Consider the following 19,898-nt stretch of genomic DNA (forward strand, 5'->3'; position numbering starts at 1 on the left):
TAAGGTCCCTCAGTTGACGGTGCATGTCAGAGAAAATTCCAAGCCATGAGGTCAAAGGAATTGTCCATAAAGCTCAGAGACACAATTGTGTCGAGGCACAGATCTGGGAAGGGTACCAAAATATGTCTGCAGCATTGAAGGTCCACAAAAACACAGTGGCCTCCATCATTCTGAAATGGAAGAAGTTTGGAACCACCTGGACTCTTTCTTTGGAACCACCAAGACCCCTTTTCAAACTGAGCAATCAGGGGTGAAGGGCCTTGGTCAGGGAGGTAACCAAGAACCCGATGATTACTCTGACAGAGTTCCTTTGTGGAGAGTGGAGAACCTTCCAGAAGGACAACCATCTCTGCAGCACTTCAGGCCTTTATGGTAGAGTGGCCATATGGAAGCCATTCCTCAGTAAGGCACATGACAGCATGCTTGCAGTTTGCTAAAATGCACCTAAAGGACTCCTGGCACCATCCCTACGGTGAAGCATGGTGGTGGCAGCATCATGCTGTGGGGATGTTTTCAGTGTCAGGGACTGGGAGACTAATCTGGACTGAGGAAAAGATGAATGGAGCAAAGTACAGAGAGAAACCTGCTCCAGAGCGCTCAGGACCTCAGACTGGGGCGAAGATTCACCTTCCAACAGGAAAATGACCTTCAGCACATATTCAAGGCAGCGCAGGAGTGGCTTGGGGACAAGTCTCTGAGTGTCCATGACTGGCCCAGCCAGAGCCCAGACTTGAACCCAATCAAACATCTCTGGAGAGACATGACAATAGCTTTGCTGCGACGCTCCCCATCCAACCTGACAGAGCTTGAGAGAATCTGCAGAGAAAATAGGAGAAACTACCCAAATACAGGTGTGCCAAGCTTGTAGAATCTACCCAAGAAGACTCAAGGCTGTAATCGCTGCCAAAGGTGCTTTACTAAGTAAAGCGTCTGAATACGACTTAAATGTAAATGTAAATACTTATGTAAATGTCATATGTCAGTTTTCCATTTTTTATAAAGTAGCAAAAATGCTTCTTTGTCATTATGGGGTATTATGTGTAGCTTGATGAGCGGGGGGAAAAAACAATGTAAACCATTTTAGAATAAGGCTGTAAAGTAACAAAATGTGGAAAAAGTCAAGGGGTCTGAATACTTTCCAAATGCAATGTATGTGAATGAGTTAGTAAGAAAGCAACTGTGAGGATAAGTATGTTTCAGTGTGGCCTTATCTCTCAGGTTTATGTGAACTCCCAGTCAGCTTCATCTGTCTCTGTCCTTAGTTCTCAGTCCTCTGGCCATCACAGCAGATGGAGAGTAAAGGATTGTGGCTTACAAGCATTGGACCAGACGTCCCTGTTTTTTTTAACCATAGACATCCGCTGTCCAGACTGTAATTCCTCTATGCTCCATGGACTTTTGGATGGGAAGCATATTGAGAGGGTGGGGGACTGGGGTTGGAGAGGGTGACAAAGCTTTAATAATGTAACAAAATGAGTCACATTGCAGCTGAGAAGGATTGGGATACAGAATGGTTGAACTAGTGTTATGCTAATGGGACATGTAACCTGCACTCTTGAGTTAGTCATAACACATATTACAAATTCATCAGGGGGTGGCTTACAAGATCATAGAAATGTTTAGTGTCCACATTAACAGTGTAAATGTCCAGTTGTGGTAATATCATACTTTTAAAAAAATAAGTTATTCTTCATGGTCCATTTTGACAATGACATCAGTCTCCATAGAATACATAATTGGTTGCACTTTAACTGTTTCCTCAAGCTAATCTCATGCAAAATGACTCAAATGTTCCTATGCTAATAGATTTAGCGAGAGAGCATTACTACTTTCATGTCTTTTATTTTCTGGGAGCTGAACCAAGGCCATTTCCAATTTGAATGATAACGAAAAGTAAACCTCTCAATCAAAATATTATTCCCCCCCCTAATATTTGTCTAACAAATTACACAACATTTTTATATTCTACCTTTTTGGGAAATGTTTGTTATCTGAGATTTTAATGTCTCTAGTGAATTTGTAGTGGATAAAATGGTCAGATGACTTATTACATTGAAAAATGTCTAAAACTTGTATATTATCCACGGACTCACCAGATGCAGTGCCTTAGACCCCTGTGCCACTCCGGACATGTGTTAGAGAGGGGTGTGTGTGTATGGGTGTGCTGTTGAAGTTCACTGTAGAGCACAGTGGACTTCAATCGAGCCACTTGTAATGTTTGGAGTGCATTTCCCTTTTCTCTCCATTTTATTTCCTGTAAGTTTTTGTCAATGAATGTAATGGAAACAAATTGAGGACATTGCACACTACAAGAGTACGAGAACACATGACACGAGAAATAGATTGACATTCCAAATCAGTGAGATTGGACTTTAAGTGGATAGCGAGATTGGCGTGATGTAGAAAAGCCCATTGGTGTCTCTCTGTCACCTCATGAAGACAAACTTTCACCCTCATGGACGATTAGGTGGATAGTTATAATCCCCCAAAATCAGTTTAGATCAGTGTCGGAAACTCATCAGTAAGTATTGTGCTTTACATTGTAATCTCGTAATCTGTAATCCCTATCTATCTGAAGGAAACCTACAGTTATGAAGTAGGGAACAGGGTATAACATACTATAACAACGACCAATCATATTCACCCCCCCCCCGAGTGCCCTTTCAGTTGGTCACTCGGTATAACATACTATGGGGATATACAATCCCGTGTCATGCCGGCTCAGAGAGTACCAAACTAGGAGGCCCACAGCAACCCATGCACACACAGGTGCCACCAGCTCCAAAAAAGTGGTTACAGAAGCCACCTTTTTCCCTAATAATTACCCAAGAAGCCTGAACTATCAGATCCCCATATAGGGAACCAGAACCTGCTGCAACATGGCTATGTGCACTGACATGCTGCCGATAGAACCCATGGTTCCAAGAACAATACTTACCTTGCAAGCCTGAAATAACAGAACTCTTCCAGTAACCTGGAAACTGTGTACTCACGCTCTGCCACTGTAGCCCAAGGCTCAAACCCACAGGAAACTGTGGTAGCCCTGATAATGCACACATGATGCCCTGGCACACCCCAAGGCACAAACCCACAGGGAACTGTTGTAACCCAGATAAATATGCAATCGCAACGCTGCCTAACACACACTCCCGGACCCAGCCATAAGAACACTGAGCCACACTGGGAGCAGGTACATCCAAGCGATACAACCTCATAAAAGTATGTGGGGGGGAACCCCAACTCGCTGCAGCGCAGATATCACCAAATGATCATGCCACTGAACAATGCCCAAGAAGTCGCCACACCTCTAGTGGAGTGAGCACACTCACCACTAAGCAACCCTTGTCCTTTGCTGTCATATTCCAGGGTGATCGAGCCAATGAGAAAGATGCTGCTTAGGAAAAGGACCCTATCCTGAAGTGGATTAGCAAAGAGAAAAAATCTGGTCACAAACGCAGATATCCATATACGTGTATAAAGGGCGCACTGGACACAGGCCATGCAACCTCTGTTGTTCACTGGAAGCAAACGAAGGGTGTGAGAAAGGGAACAACTCAAGCCACGGACCTGTAAAAGAGCCCGCATGCTTCCCAGCCGAAACGGTTCAGAAGAGTTCATGCATATATTATGACAACATTTTGTGATGTCTTTGTTCCTTTTGGAATTTACATTTTGGGGGGGGGGGCATTCGAGCACACAAAGTTTTCTTGAGACAAGCTAAAGTTGGTAGCCAAAATCTACGCCCTTTCGTCTGTGATTGGTAAACGGTAGGGATTCTTGAATAAAGTCTGTCATTCAACAAGAGACAACTCATTTATAAGCACATTTTTAAGCACAACTTCAAAATGAATGACAGATTTCTTATCATCTTAGATTAATTCTGACTGTTTTGAGGATAAGTGTATACTGGCTATGGCGTCTCAAAATGAACAAACCGTACTATTGGTGCTATTCTAGTTTTTTTTAAACCAGTCTTTTTAAGGGAGTATGCGAGCCCACTCGTTCGTTTCACCTAGCCTAGTTTGGTTAGGCCACAGCCGAACTGAAGCATGCTGACGCCTTAGAACATAGGCATAACCTTGGGAGCAAAAGCAGCATTAGGATATAACATCACTTTGGAGTTGCCAGGTGTGAACTCCAAACAGGAAGGCTGCACTGATGACATGTGGCGATCCCCAACACGCTTGGTCAACGGCAAGGCCATGAGCAGAGCAGTCTTCTTGGAAAGAACATGCAGGTCCATAATCTCCAATGGTTCAAACAGAGGCTCACATAGAGCTGTTAGCTCCAGACTTGGTGCACTGGTACCGTTTGCTGTGCAGTAGCAGAGAGAACAGCCTATGGCTTGGGTGGCTGGAGTCTGAACATTTTGGGGGTCTTCCTCTGACACTGCCTGGTATAGAGGTCCTGGATGGCAGGGAGCTCGGCCCCAGTGATGTACTAGGTTATACTCACCACCCTCTGTAGCACCTTGCGGTCGTGTGCAGTTGCCGTACCAAGATGTGATGCAGCCAGTCAAGATGCTCTCATTGGCGTAGCTGTAGAACTTTGAAGATCTGTGGGCCCATGCCAAATCTTTTCAGCCTCCTGAGGAGGAGATGCTGTTGTGCCCTCTTCATAAATGTTTGGGTGTGTGAGGACCATGTTAATTCCTTAATGATGTGTACACCGAGGAACTTTTCTGGTGATTGTCTGTGGTCTATTGCACAATCAGATGTTCTGGGTAGGGCTGCAGAGGATGTGGATGGTTTTCGTTCTGACAAAGTATTTTCCTCTGGGTCTTCCGGGTCTGTCTCCACATCAGACATCATGTCTTCAGTAGCCCCCGCAAATCGGTGCTTATCTTCAGCAAGAGAGTTCAATTGACCGAATGGCTAGAGCCTGTTAAATTATAGGAGACAATAAGTTAATCTGCCCAATAAACAAATGGTCTTGAATATTGGGAATCTCAAAAGTAATTTAAAAAAAATAAAGAAACACACAAACTAAAAGCTAGTGGAACAAGTGTCAACTTTCCCAAATTCAGTACTTCATTTAAAATGTATGGATTGGTTTACATTTATAAACTAACCTGTCTCTGTCAACGCTGCATTCACTTTTTGATGTCCCATTCCTTTCAAGTGTCCGGGGTGTCCGACGACTTATGCTGCTCTTTCAGTCCAATACCAATTTGCAGCTGTATCTGAGGAGTCAGTAGCTAGATTCCCATCCAATTGGCAACAGAATTTCATGCGAAAAATCGAATGAAGAGAATATGCAAATATCCCCACCAGTGTTGTTTTTCCTACACAATGTACTTGTTGCGGTTAAAAACCGTGCATAGTGCACACAATTTAGTTTTTTTCATGTACACTACCGTTCAAAAGTTTGGGGTCACTTAGAAATGTCCTTTTTTTAATCCATTAAAAATAACATCAAATTGATCAGAAATACAGTGTAGACATTATTAATGTTGTAAATGACTATTGTAGCTGGAAACGGCAGACCTTTTATGGAATATCTACATAGGCGTACAGAGGACCATTATCAGCAACCATCACTCCTGTGTTCCAATAGCTAAGCCAAGTTTATCATTTTAAAAGGCTAATTGATCATTAGAAAACCCTTTTGCAATTATGTTAGCACAGCTGAAAACTGTTGTTCTGATTAAAGAAGCAATAAAACTGGCTTTCTTTAAACTGGTTGAGTGTCTGGAGCATCAGCATTTGTGGGTTTGACTACAGGCTCAAAATAGCCAGAAACAAAAACCTTTCTTCTGAAAATCTTCAGTCAAATTATTTTTCTGAGAAATGAGGGCTATTCCATGCGAGAAATTGGCAAGAAACTGAAGATCTTGTACAACACTATGTACTACTCCCTTCACAGAACAGCGCAAACTGGCTCTAACCAGAATAGGACGAGGAGTGGGAGGCCCCAGTGCACAACTGAGCAAGGGGACAAGTACATTAGTATCTAGTTTGAGAAACAGATGCCTCACAAGTCCTCAATTGGCAGCATCATTAAATTGTACCCGCAAAACACCAGACTCAACGTCAACAGTGAAGAGGCGACTCCGGGATGCTGACCTTCAAGGCAGAGTTGCGAAGAAAAAGCCATATCTCAGACTGACCAATAAAAATAAAAGATTAAGATGGGCAAAAAAAACACAGACACTGGACAGACTGACCAATAAAAATAAAAGATTAAGATGGGCAAAAGAACACAGACACTGGACAGAGGAACTCTGCCTAGAAAGCCAGCATTCCGGAGTCGCCTCTTTGCTGTTGATGTTGAGACTGGTGTTTTGCGAGTACTGGAGCATGCACTCTCTCATGTTATCAGGGTCGATAGCATGACAAACCTGTCCAATTAATAGGGGATAACACAGAGGAGCAGATGATGTTGCTTATACAACCCAGAGCCCTGTTTGAGGAGATGACAAACCCTTGTATTAATAATTCTCTCACGGAAGAAAGGGATCATCCATCCACACATACATCACATAATCTGACAACGGTGGCGTAATGGACACAGCGCTTTGTGCCGTTCACTGGGAAGAGATAAGATTTGGGAGCTATTCAGGCCTTGAAAAGATGAGGTTGAACTAGGGGGAATCTGATGCCCTCAGAATGCCTGTGGACATTCTACACCAGTGCTTAATACAGACCATAGGTTTAAATACACAGCAATAATCAAGGAGAGCTAATTTAGTACAGGATGATCACCATGGTTATCCACCATCACATGGAACAAACATTGTACATCATCACATCCTCCTTTTGAACACATAATGCCACCTGACCAGAAATACAAACATGGGCCCTTTGATCGATTGGCTGTAATATTCGTTTGACTTATTTGGCTTTTGCTAAAGCTGTGAAAGAAGAATGCAGTAAAATATGTGTCTTGCTCTGACTACATGTTCAGAACATTTGAGACTTAGTTTTAATGCTGTAATGTTCTGTAAAAAACAAACATTTAAACTCAAAACAATGCTTTTGTAGCAGCCCTGTCTCCCACCAATTAAATATATACACGTATACAAATATGTTTCATGCAATGTTCTCAGCTCAGTAGTTTTCTCAAGCATGATGAACATGCATGTGCAGAAAAGCTTAACAGTGCTAACATGTCAGATCAACAGCAAATTGAGCCGAATAGACTATTTTCAGGGCAAGCATGATCAAATGAGTGGAAAGACCGGTGTTTGTGTGTGTAAGAGAGAGTACTTTGAGCAGTGGTTGAATAAGTACCCAGTTGTCGTATTTGAGTAAAAGTAAAGACATCTTAATAGAAAATAACTCCAGTATAAAAAAAAGTAAAGAAAGTAACCAAGTTAACTACTACTTGAGCAAAAGTCTGTACCCCAAATACCCCTAAAAACTATTTAAGTAATACTTTAAAGTATTTTTACTTAACTACATTACACCACTGACTGTGAGTGTGTGTGCATGTGTGCGTGTGCGCGTGCGTGTGTATGGGTGTGCAGTTGAAGTCCACTCAAGAGCACAGTGAGTTTTTAGAAGAGGGGTAAAACAAGTCAGACTGTAAGCACTGTGTTCCCCATCCTTTTTACCCTCGCTCCAGGCCAAATCCAGCCACTTGCCATGTTCAGAGTGCATTTCCCTTCAACTGGTTAGGGGCTCATCAATAAAAGAGGACACACGTCCATTTTATTTCCTGTACGTTTTTTGTCAATGTTCTGAGAACATATTGAGGATAATATGGCTCAGTACAAGAGTAGGATACACAGCGAGACATTGACATGCTAAATCAGTGTGATTGGACTTCAAGTGGAGGGAAAGACTGGTGTGATTTAGAAAAGTCCATTGTTGTGTCTGTCACCTCATGAAGACGACCTTTCACCCTCAAGGACGTTTAGATGCACGGTTATAATCCCCCCCCAAAAAATCAGTTTAGATCCATTTTCGGAAATTCATCAGTGTCAGTACTTTACACTTTTCATTTGGGGTAAAATATCTGTAGGAAACTGGGTCAGCGCTTTTCGTTGTTTGTTTTGTCTATGCTTTCTGTCACGTTGACAGGTAAGACTACGGAACACCACACAATTTGCCCCAGGGCTCATCTCTTTTTAGCTGAAGCTGCATGAAACATACAATATTTATATTTCTCATTTTTTAACAATAAGTATGCCCAGGACTCCATTGTAGACCGTGATGCCTTTTCTCTTACCGATGCTCTTACCTCTTAAATGGTTCCACCACCTTGTTTTGAGGTGTACTACTAAAATGGGACAAACAGTAAAGTTCTGCAACTGATTACCTATCGCTCAGACAGATGTTACAGAGGGGAGAAACATCTGCTTGCTCTGCAGCCCCCCCTTCTCAGAAGGGGCTGTGGAGACAAGCCAACAGAGAGTGCAATTTCATCTACACAACAGCACTTTAGAGATGGCTAATTGCACTGTAAAATGTCGGCTCTGTGTAAAAGGGCTTTCTCTGTACTGTGGCAAATTGGGCTTGTTTTTGTGGATGTCAATGTATTTTTAACACCTGCCCCTCTCATACATGTATGACAGAGGTAGAAGGAGCTGTGATGACACTGTTAACATGTGACAGTAGGGAGAGAGTTGGTCCGTTGTTTCCCAGCGGAGAATGTCATTACATAATTGGTACCTTGAATATTTTAGCTTCTTTTGTGACGGCATTCATAATTCATGTTAATGCAGGCGCAACACCCTGCTGGTTACATATACCAATTCCTTATTTTCCTTTCTCTCATCTTTTAATCATTTTTTTTTCTCTCTCCCTCTTTTAAACACGACGCTGACTAAATATGAGTGTCAGATATTTACAAAATACAATTACAACACAGCCTAATGTATCACAAATAAAATACAAAATACTTTTGCAAAGTATTGTGTTTAAATTAAAGATAAGTACGGTATCTTGTATTTTCAAAATACATGAGCAATTCCCCCCCTTAACCTGAACAACAGCAATGGTAACAAAAAATGTATGACTTGTTATGACTGTGATGTGGTTGTTTATCTACTAGTTGAATGCACTGACTAAGTTGCTCTGGATGCAAAATGACCTAAATCTAAAAATGACCACATGGTATTATTATTCTAATTAGCTCCACCCCCAAACAAGACCACGTTTGAATGACTGGAGATGGGAAAAGATACATCAAAATGTATGCAAATAAATGACTAAATACATTTTTAAAATACAGAAAATACATTTTAAAGTAGTCCCAAAAAAAGAATGGACTATTTAAGTAAAATATCCCGTGCAGTTGTAAATAGAACAAATACATGTGTGAACACCAACATTTTTTTTTAAATATCAACTTATTTTAGAAATAGGCCCTATATCATTTTCTATCAGGACTGTTGAAAAGTATTTTGTATTTTGAAAATACAAAATACAGTTCTTTAGAGTATCTTGTTACAAAATACGCTGGACTGTAGTTCACGCCAGTGAAATTACAATTGACACAATAACAAAAGTTATTTAAATACGTACTTCAAATACAATGTAAATACTGCCCATTTCTGATTAGTATGACCCCACACTTTCTCCAAGATGATCTCCCTTTATCCCAGATTCACAGTCATTTCTCTGATATTGGCTCTGAGGGCTCAGGTTGATAAAAGATCACCACAGGCTCTTTTCATGTGACTCCATCTCCTCTCAACTAAGTAATATTGCATAAGATCACCCTTCTCTGAATGGAACAGAGTTTCACCTTATTTGTCCATCAGAGCCAAAGCCCACAGCAATGTGCATGTCAGGATGTCCATTGTGCATGTCAGGAGTCTATCGTGTCAACTGTCTTTGCAAGGCTTTATACATTAGTGGAATAATGATATTATTTGCAAAGGGGGCCGGCTGGGGGAAATGGTGACGTAGTGTGGCTGTACACACGGCAGATCCAGGATTCTGACAGGGACCAGGTGGACTTTTGTCTGTTTGGGCTTTAGATTCCCAAAGAGTTAGCTCTAAACGTAAATCATCATTGTAGACTGACCTTAATCTGTTTACTGAAATCCCACTGCTAAATTATAGACTCACCTCTGTTCCTCTGCTCCCTTTTCCCCTCCCTCATACACACACACACACACACACACACACACACACACACACACACACACACACACACACACACACACACACACACACACACACACACACACACACACACACACACACACACACACACACACACACACACACACACACACACACACACACACACACACACACACACACACACAGAGTCATGAGTCTCTCTGCACTGGTCCAATCACTGCTCAGTGCTGTCTGAGTCCAGCGCTCTCTTTTTAAATCCCCCTCTCTGTGGTGAATCAGCACTCGCAGCGCAGCCCTCCGGTGATACAGCAAGTGGTAGAGAAGTCTGCTGAAACAGCCTACAGTAGGTACTCCTGCACTCTTCTTTTTCCCACTCCCCCCCTCCTCAAATATTGTGTCGTCCCCATCACCCGTTCCCCTGGGTCGACCCTAGACTTTGTCTTTCGCTGTCCCTGCATCCTCTACACAACTCAACTTTGTACTTTGCTTGTTTTGCTGACAGTGTAGTGTACGTGGTTCACAGTGTAGTTTCACTTGAAGCGGTTCTTGCACTTCTGATCACTCTGCCTAGTGATTGCAATGCACGTTGAAGAAAGAACACGTGGGCAGCATGTTTGGGACATGCTAAACAAAGTACGATTGGTGCATGTAAATTGTGAATTGTTAAATGCATTTGGCAAGTTAATGATGCATGGTTAAATGACCTAGGCTTTTAGCCTTCTAAGCTGGTATACTAATGACCAGACTCTCATGACGGACTTTACATGGTGGTATTAACATGTAGGCTGATATAACTATCACTTTCAATTTTCGCTGGGTTGACAACGTTCCCATTTATGTCAGTCGTGGTAAATTAATCATTAGACCAGGGATTGTGTGTTGACCTTGACATATTATTCTCTGAATTATTCTGACACATCGTTATGTCTTAAAATGTTTGGAATTAGAAGCATGACTTTGCATACAACATGTAAACAAACAAGACCAATAGGTCACAACTGCTAGCTGGCTTACTCATTGATGTTGCGATACAATACGTAATAATGAGGCTAGATCGATAGTTCAACTACAACCACGTATACTTATTTCGGGCTCAGTCTTTACTACGAAAACAAAAAGGGAACTACAACCACTTAGATCGCTTAAACGGCCTTTCTTTATGGAGGTTTATGGATATATATATTTTTTATTTATTTTATTTAATCCCAGATTAGATTTTTTTCGTACATTAGGAAATGAATATCTTGTTAGTTCCTCACAAACAAGTGAAAGCAACAACAACAACTAAAAAGTGTCTGGACACCTGATTTACTAAATTGTTTCCTTTTATTTGGGCAGTTACCTGTAGACTGGACGGAGAGGTAATCGCTCGTGATAAAACATACATTTGGTTGTAAAAAAGCAAACGTCTCCCTTCTCCTTCATACATTATTGTTCTTAGTCTACATTGCATTTTTAGTTCTTCTTCGTCCCTGTCATCCCTGTCTGGAGCACAACACTTGAATGGAGACAGATGATGAACCTCTGTGGTAAAGAGATCACTTAAGTGCTGCTATGCATACGTGAATACCTATGACGTTTGTGATGTTTTATAGATATGTTCCGTCATCCTTCACGCAGGCCTCCTCTGAGTGACCGTGTGAGTTGATTTTTTTTCTATTCTCCGTCAGAAGATTGATATCTAAACCATCTGGATATTGAATTTTGGATATTGTCTTGGATATTACCTTCCATAACACAAATCATCTTCCACTGTAAGAAAAGTCCATGTCTAGAACTTTCGCTTTGACACCATGGGCTGTACCTGAGCCTTAGATTAGGTTTTGTCATCTTCACTGAAAATTGGTGAGGTGAGGGAGACGTTATCAGACAGACTGATCATTAAAAGAAGAATTGACCGGTGAACTCGCACCCTGACCCCATTTCAGTGACAACGTCCGCAGACAACTCTTCCATCCAAACGCGGCAGAGCACATCACCTCTGGTTGCTTTTAAACTAAATTGAGGAGTGGGGAAAAGTGTAAGGTCTTTAGGATCTTCGTGGTATGCATGGTGATTGGTAAACCCACATATAGCACACGCATGGTTGGATTGACACCTTCAGAACTCTCCCTGGTACCGAAGCTGGTTATTAACTTTGCTGAAATGAGTTGCTATGAATATCCAGTGTCCTATTCTATATAGGGGGTCTGCATGTTGTGGAGTACAACCAGAGCTTTATTTGGGACCCAGATGTTTGTTGACTGTGATATACGTTTTTTTTTTTTTTTTAAATCACCTCAGTGGAACACGCTTTTGGCACACATTTCAGCACAGTTAAACACCTGACACCACCAACTGTAATCATTTGTCTGGTGAACAGTATTTGGATAAAGGGAAAAAAGAACAACTCAAAGCTGGAGGCAGCTGGCCAGTTGATGTGTGTGTGATCGTCATGCTAAACAACACAGCCACGGGGCCTGTATGCTATTTACTTCAACATTTATCATCCCTGTCATGACACCACACTTCTCTGGTGGCTTTTACACCCGGCGTGGTCCTCCCGGGGTTTAATAGCACACTGGAATAAAACGGTGATGACATCATCAAAGACATGGTTGTTATTTAGCTGGGTTCTCCTCTCGTGCGGTGACAGGAAACAGAAGGCTGTCAGTTAGGCTCCCCTGCCTGCCAGTGAATGCTTGGCTCTTTTCCCATTGCCTTGTTAGAGAGTATTAATTACAACTCCTAACAGAGGTCACTATTGATGAACCTCAAGTCTTAATTTGCTGCTTCCTTCTGTCTGTTTCAATGGGTTTCTCATTGGCCTCCAGGGAAAGACGGAGCTCATTGTGAGCCAATCAAAGTAATTTGTCTCATTCCCTCACCGGGCCCGTGTCTCTGGGGTATTTCATAGTAGCTCAGGGCCTCAGACACATCCTCAATATTGAGACGCATTGGGCAGTTTTCCATTAACCCAGGTTTATTCGACAAAAGCAATCATTGCGACGTGTATTGGAAACGGTCGGATATAGGATACCCTTTCTATAGATCGACAACATTTTTATCCGTTTGACTTGGGCGTATTTGTTTTGCCTAATTGTCTTTATTGCGACAAATGATGATGGAAATTAATTACGATTGCCGAATACTTTAGAAGGCACATGGGGCACGTCATCAAGTAATTACTGTATAAGCTCCACTTGACATTTAATTCTAAATGCCTACTGCTTGCAAAACAAAAATGTTTCTTTGCAATACAAGGATTGTCCTGTCTGTTCAAGAATGCCTGCATTTCTTCGCCTTGATTTTCTGGTTGGCTGGCAAGTTTCACCATCCAATTATTTCAGATCTACCGGCGTGAAAGTTTCACCATGGCACGGACTAACCTAGGCGATATGATGTGGCGATGCGTTGGCACATGAGAACGATTAGAATATGTGTCAGTTATTGCATTCTATCCTATGCGGGATACCTGAGACATTAAACAGATAGGTGGGACGGCATACTGCCAGACGCAAATGTATTAACGGGCAATTTGCCTAAATAGGTCATGGAAACACTTGAATCACGATGTCCAGCTGTTATAAATCGACATGATAACACTGAACAAAAATATGATACACTGAACAAAAATATGAATGTAACAAGGCAACAATTTCCCAAACTTGCTCAATGGGTGACATGTCTGGTGAGTATGCAGGCCATGGAAGATCGGGGTCATTTTCAACATCCAGGAATTGTGTACAGGTCCTTGCGACACGGGGCCGTGCGTTATCATGCTGAAAGATGAGGTGATGGCGGCGGATGAATGGCACGACAATGGGCCTCAGGATCTCGTCACGGTATCTCTGTGTATCCACATTGCCATCGATAAAATGCAGTTGTGTTCATTGTCCGTAGCTTATGTCTGCCTATACCGTAACCCCACCGCCACCATGGGCCACTTTGTTCACAACATTAGCATCAGCAAACCACTCGCCCACACGACGCGACGCCACACATCCTCTCTGCCATCTGCCAGGTACAGTTGAAACTGACATTCATCTGTGAAGATCACACTTCTGCAGTGTGCCAGTGGCCATCCAAGGTAGAGCATTTGCCCACTGAAGTTGGTTACCAAACTGCAGTCAGGTCAAGACCCTGGTGACGACGACCAGCACGCAGATGAGCTTCCCTGATACGGTTTCTGACAGTTTGACAACACTACACAACTTTAATTGCTGATCAATTGAAACTTTGTTTGACACCCAAGTTCTCCCTGATCACTCTTCCTGATAGGAGGTGTAATGGAGCTAGACGGTGGTTCCTCCTGGTTCCTCTCACTTCTTATCAGTAGCAGATGGGAGGAAGAGAATGATGAACCTGTCCCTTCCTGATGGATCGAGTATGTCTCCATCTAGACCGGCGGTGCAATGAGGCGCGGGGACAGGGAACAGCTAAATGATTGGGCCATCACAGGGTGCAGTTTGTCCCGTCTGGCTGGTCCTGCCATATGTTAGAGCAGGGTGGGCCAACTCAGACTTAGCTGATAAATGGATGTGCGTTTTAAGCCAGGCAAGGTGAAGAGGGGTGAAGAAGACAGAAAGCACCAATAAGTACGTGGAGTGAAAACAAACCTGGCCGTGTCCTCCAAACAATCCTCCAAATGCACTATATATGCAAAAGTATGTGGACACCCCTTCAAATGAGTGGATTTGGCTATTTCACTCGTTGCTGACAGGTGTATAAACTCGAGAACACAGCCATGCATCTCCATAGCTTAACACTGGCAGAATAATGGCCTTACTGAAGAGCTCAGCGACTTGCATCGTCATAGGATGCCACCTTTCCAACAAGTCAGTTCGTCAAATTTCTGCCCTGCTAGAGCTGGCCCGGTCAACTGTAAATGCTGTTATTGTGAAGTGAAAATGTCTAGGAGCAAGAATGGCTCAGCCGCGAAGTGGTAAGCCACACAAGCTCACAGACCGAGACCAACGATTGCTGAAGCATGTAGCGCGCAAACATCGCCTGTCCTCAGTTGCAACACTCACTACCAAGTTCCAAACTGCCTCTGGAAGCAACGTCAGCACAAGAACTGTCCGTCAGGAGCATCATGAAATGGGTTTCCATGGCCGAGTAGCCGCACAGAAGGCTAAGGTCACCATGCACAATGTCAAGCGTCGGCTGGCGTGGTCTAAAGTTCTCTGCCATTGGTTCTGGAGCAGTGGAAATGCGTTCCCTGGAGTGTTGAACCACGCTTCACCATCTGGCAGTCCGATGGACATATCTAGGTTTGGAGGATGCCAGGAAAACACTACATGCCCTAATGCATAGTGCCAACTGTAAAGTTTGGTGTAGGAAGAATAATGGTCTGGGGCTGTTGTTCATGGTTCAGGCTAGTTCCAGTGAAGGGAAATCTTAATGCTACAGCATACAATTACATTCTAGATGATTCTGTGCTTCCAACTTTGTGGTAACATTTTGGGAAAGGCACTTTCCTGTTTCAGCATGGCAATTCCCCCGTGCACAAAGCGAGATCCATAAAGACATGATTTGTCGAGATCGGTGTGGAAGAATTTGACTGGCCTGCACAGAGCCCTGACCTCAACCCCATCAAACACCTTTGGGATGAATTGGAACACCGAACCGCCCAACATCAGTACCTGACATCACTAATGCTCTTGTGGCTGAATGGATTCAGGTCCAGCGATGTTCCAACAGCTAGTGGAAAGCCTTCCTAGAACAGTGGAGGCTGTTATAGCAGCGAAGGGGGCACCAACTCCATATTAATGCCCATGATTTTGGAATGAGATGTTCGATGAGCAGGTGTCCACATACTTTTGGTCATGTAGTGTAACAACAGAAACACTCTTGTCAGGTAAGTTATTTAGCTAGTTCTAAGCTGCACATTTGCAAGAATCACATCAACAAGCCACAGCAAAAATATTCTTACTTTATTATTTATGGCCATGAAACTGCACCTTTAAACTGTTAATGGGTTTTAATTTTGAGTAGTATAGTTTGACTCAGTAAATTATTTGAGTAAAGCTTATATACAAACACTGGTGAGTCCCATAGGGGAGAGGGAGACAATGACTGACTGTGTGGGACAATATAGGTCATGCAGCTGTGATCGTTAGAACGGTACACAGGGTAGAAACCCCAAGAGTGACTAACCAGATGCTCTTGATTGTTCTTGTTCACAGCACTGAGGGTATTTCTGTTCACATCATACCGTTCACATTATAAGTGGGATGTTCCCAAGTGTCTACATGTCACACTGATGTGTCTTGCTATTATAACCTGTAAAACACATTTAGTGTTCAGTACTTCAATAACTGAGTACTGGACCATTTTATCAACCTTATGATACCTGTTACCCTCCAGATGCTTATTTTTTGGACACAGGTTTTACAGAGCTGCTGTACATAAGGGCTCTCTCTGATATGCTATTATGCTGGCCTTGATCCAAGTCATCTTTTCATCTCTCCTCTTTTCTTTTGTCCCTCAGCATTTTCCGGCTGTGAGTGGGGCCTTCATGGATTCCCCGTACAATGGCAACACGTCCCTCCAGACCTCCACCTCCAACCTCAACGCCAACTTCTCCCGGCCGACCGAGGTGGAAGAGGAGGGCAAGTACTCCAGCGACGCCATCTGGCTTTGGGTGGCCGTCATTGCAACCATCGGCAACATAGTAGTGGTAGCAGTGGTTTGCGCCTGTGCCTTCTAAGACCCGTTAGTTGCAAGCACACAGCCGAAACATCCCCCTTGCCCCATGTCTTTCCTCCACTTTAACCTATCCCCTGTATTCATTTGACTTTTGTAAGTGTCCATCCCATAATATTAAAGCCAAGGCCCCGTTCTGAGGATCAACGGAATATGATAGTGTAAATATAGGGACTGGCTTAACTGATGTTCTCTAGGACTAGGAAGGAGAGAAACAATCCTCTGTAGTTACCATACTGTATCTTACCTTAAGCCTATGTCTCACACTGTTAAACAAAAAAAACAAAACATGAGAAACGGTGAAGTGAGCAGATGTGGGCTGTGCCTTTTTATAATGAACACGGTAAATTAGTTAAGGAAGTGGGCAATATATAAAGCAGCCGAGTGAGCCTCCCTTCTGCTTACCACCAGAGGTCAGCCTAAAGGATTATGGAAGTGTACAGCTGTGAGATCCCCTCTGCCTGTGAACCTGAACAGAGCACCACACCATATATCTTTGTCTTGTTGATGTCATGTGACTGTTTGTCTGGAATGGATGTGTTGATGCTGCTGTCTTGGTCCAGTTCTCTCTTGAAAAATGTATTTTTATTTTTTTTATCTCCACGAGACTAACCTGGTTAAATAAGGGTGAAATAAATAAATCAGCAGTTCTCGTTGTGGCTGGCCATCGTCTCGGAGACCAGTGGAGAGATATGTGACAGATGGTGGCTGGTAGTGGGGCAGAGGGGACAGCGGAGGGGCCCAGGGCAGGCTTGGCAGTGCCCCCAGTACCTGGTGTTCTTTCCTGTGACTGCTACACCGCTGCACTACCATTACTGCTCTGTCCTGTCCTCATCAGCCTGTCAGTGATAGAAATCTCCCCAAGCACTTTATAAAGCGCAATAAAGTGGGGAGTTTACTTCCATTTGAACTGCATTGTTCTGCAGTGGCTGTAGACCTGTGCCAGTTTAACTATGCAGTGAAGGCATCCTATTGGGCACACACTGGTTGAATCAATGTTGTTTCCACGTCATTTCAATGAAACGACGTTGTACCAACATGGAATAGATGTCGAATTGCCATCAGTGGGATAGCAGTGGCTAATGTTTATGAGTGAGACAAATGTATAGAAACACAGTATCACCCACAAGCCAAATGAGTGAATGAAGTTGTCAGCACAAATCTGATGATATACCACCCCTGCTGACATTATCTGAAGTTACGGAACCACCAATTACATTGCACTAAATCATTGAGCCAGCCCACCATTACCAGACCACTGCTACAACAGCCTCAAGCTGTTGAGCTAGCAGTCAATGAGTTCGCTCGTCATAAGAAACCCCATTGCTGTTAACGCTCATTTTTGTGTTGCTCTGCCAGGCAGTCAGAATCTCACATTTGCCTCAGAATGTCTCTCAGTAGACTAGTGTGTGTAGGTGGCAGCAGCCCCGGTAGTTCTGTGCTGTCTCCCATGCGCCCAGTGGAGTCGGGCCACAGACTTGTCAAACAGCAGGGCTTTAATGAGATGTAATGCCTCTCTCTCTCTCTCTTTCCTAAAGCGAACACTGACCTCCCGTTGCGCTGTGGTGATCAGAACAGAGCTGATCCCAGCTGCACTCAGCTGCTCTGAACAAAGATAGTGCTTCAAGTGCATTTTTAGAGTGTGACTTCCTCATTTAATCAGCACTCGTTGACAGAGAGAAAGGGGAAGGAGAGAGGAGTGGATGAGAGGAGTGGCTGCATGGGAATTGATATTTAACAGCCAACTTCCATGTCATCTCTTTGAAATACAAAACTTTTTTTGAAGTTGAATGGAGAATTCCATTATTTTTATTGAAACCAACGAAGTGGAATAAAAAGTTTGAAAATGGAGAGATTTAGGATCAAAGGCCTGGCTGAGCCATCACTTCACACAGCTAATTGCCCTGATCTCACTGTACAGTAGAGTTAATGAAAACAAAGAGACCGATTCATCATGGCATATCTGAGCGTTCCTTTTCAGGGTCCTTAGAGAGCTTAGCCAGAAACATGCGGGGACACTAATCTGTTGTCTGTTAAAATAAACAACAACAATCACACTGAATGGGGTCTTCATAAGTAACTGCTGGCAATAACTCAAGATGACGCTAACAAGTTAGAATTATACATCCCCACTATATGTAGTTACATTAATACTGTAACTATTCTGAAGCCAAATTCATATGGACCAGGTGAGGAATCCCAGTTAGCTATAAGAGGAATTTCTTCTACCCTTGTATCGGCTGTGTGCTTTGACATGGGACTGGTTAAGGCTCAGGTGCCCACTGTCTACGGCTCAAATTATGTGCCTGAACTGACTAACACAACTCCTACCCGTCAACTGCTTTATTGACCATGGACGCCCCTTGATCACCATGGATGATGGTCCTCCTACACACCACAAAAGGTCATCACAGCCTCAAGTCCAGGTACCGTGTGAACCAGTTTGCAATGTCACTTAGGCGCGCGGTTCACCCGACACAGGTTAATAAGCCTAATCCTGGACAAAAATAAATCAATTATATGGAGATTCTCTATTGAGCGTACTGTTTTATTCCAGGTCTAGGCTTAATCTGTGTCTGATAAACTGCCCCTTACTGTTTAAGATTTGTTTGTAATTACCGCCTCCATGTAAAAAAGTGAATTGTTGCGCTATACATTATGCATCTGCCTGTTAAAGGGAATAGTTATTTTTTAGTATTGGGTAACTTGGATTGATGCTTCATTCATAATCATATTTGTTTGATGTAACGTGTTTCTTTATTTCTATAAGTCAACATTACTTCAGTCTTACTAAGTCTACACTACATATTGAGTTGAAACATTCCATTTAAGCATGTCATTTCCTTATTTGTTCTAATGGACGAGTCTCTCCACTGTGTTAACTACCGTATGGCATGATAAATGTCGCCTTTATATAGAAGTACTACTATGGCAATACTCATGGAGACCCTGTCAGTTACAGCTGTTTAATGGGGGAGACGTGGCCATGGAGTGCTCACTCCACCAACAGATACATTTCACCACGTTTGACTTCCTCCCTCCCTAGGCCCAGAGGGGACTGAAGTCTGCTTAATCACACCCCATAGAGCATTCCATCCTCCTTCTCCTTTCCCCTATGTTCTCTCTCCTTCCATCCATGCAGAGCACCAGACCGTGCTTTCTGCATTGGCACTG

General features: G+C 43.0%; 1 long non-coding RNA gene across 3 annotated transcripts in view; it reads left to right on the forward strand.

Moving 5' to 3' along the window:
* The window catches only part of LOC123993030, a 38,422-nt gene that overhangs the window by 15,739 nt on the left and 2,785 nt on the right, over positions 1-19,898 (forward strand). The window contains exons 1-2 of one of the 3 annotated variants that reach the window (XR_006831349.1): positions 10,288-10,380; positions 16,510-19,150. This is a non-coding gene — a long non-coding RNA (uncharacterized LOC123993030). Of the gene's footprint in view, positions 1-10,287; positions 10,385-16,509; positions 19,151-19,898 lie in introns of those variants that run through there. The other 2 variants (XR_006831351.1, XR_006831350.1) reach the window with 2 other exon arrangements.

The sequence above is a fragment of the Oncorhynchus gorbuscha genome, linkage group LG13 (assembly GCF_021184085.1).
Source record: "Oncorhynchus gorbuscha isolate QuinsamMale2020 ecotype Even-year linkage group LG13, OgorEven_v1.0, whole genome shotgun sequence".
NCBI classification, from domain to species: Eukaryota; Metazoa; Chordata; class Actinopteri; order Salmoniformes; family Salmonidae; genus Oncorhynchus; species Oncorhynchus gorbuscha.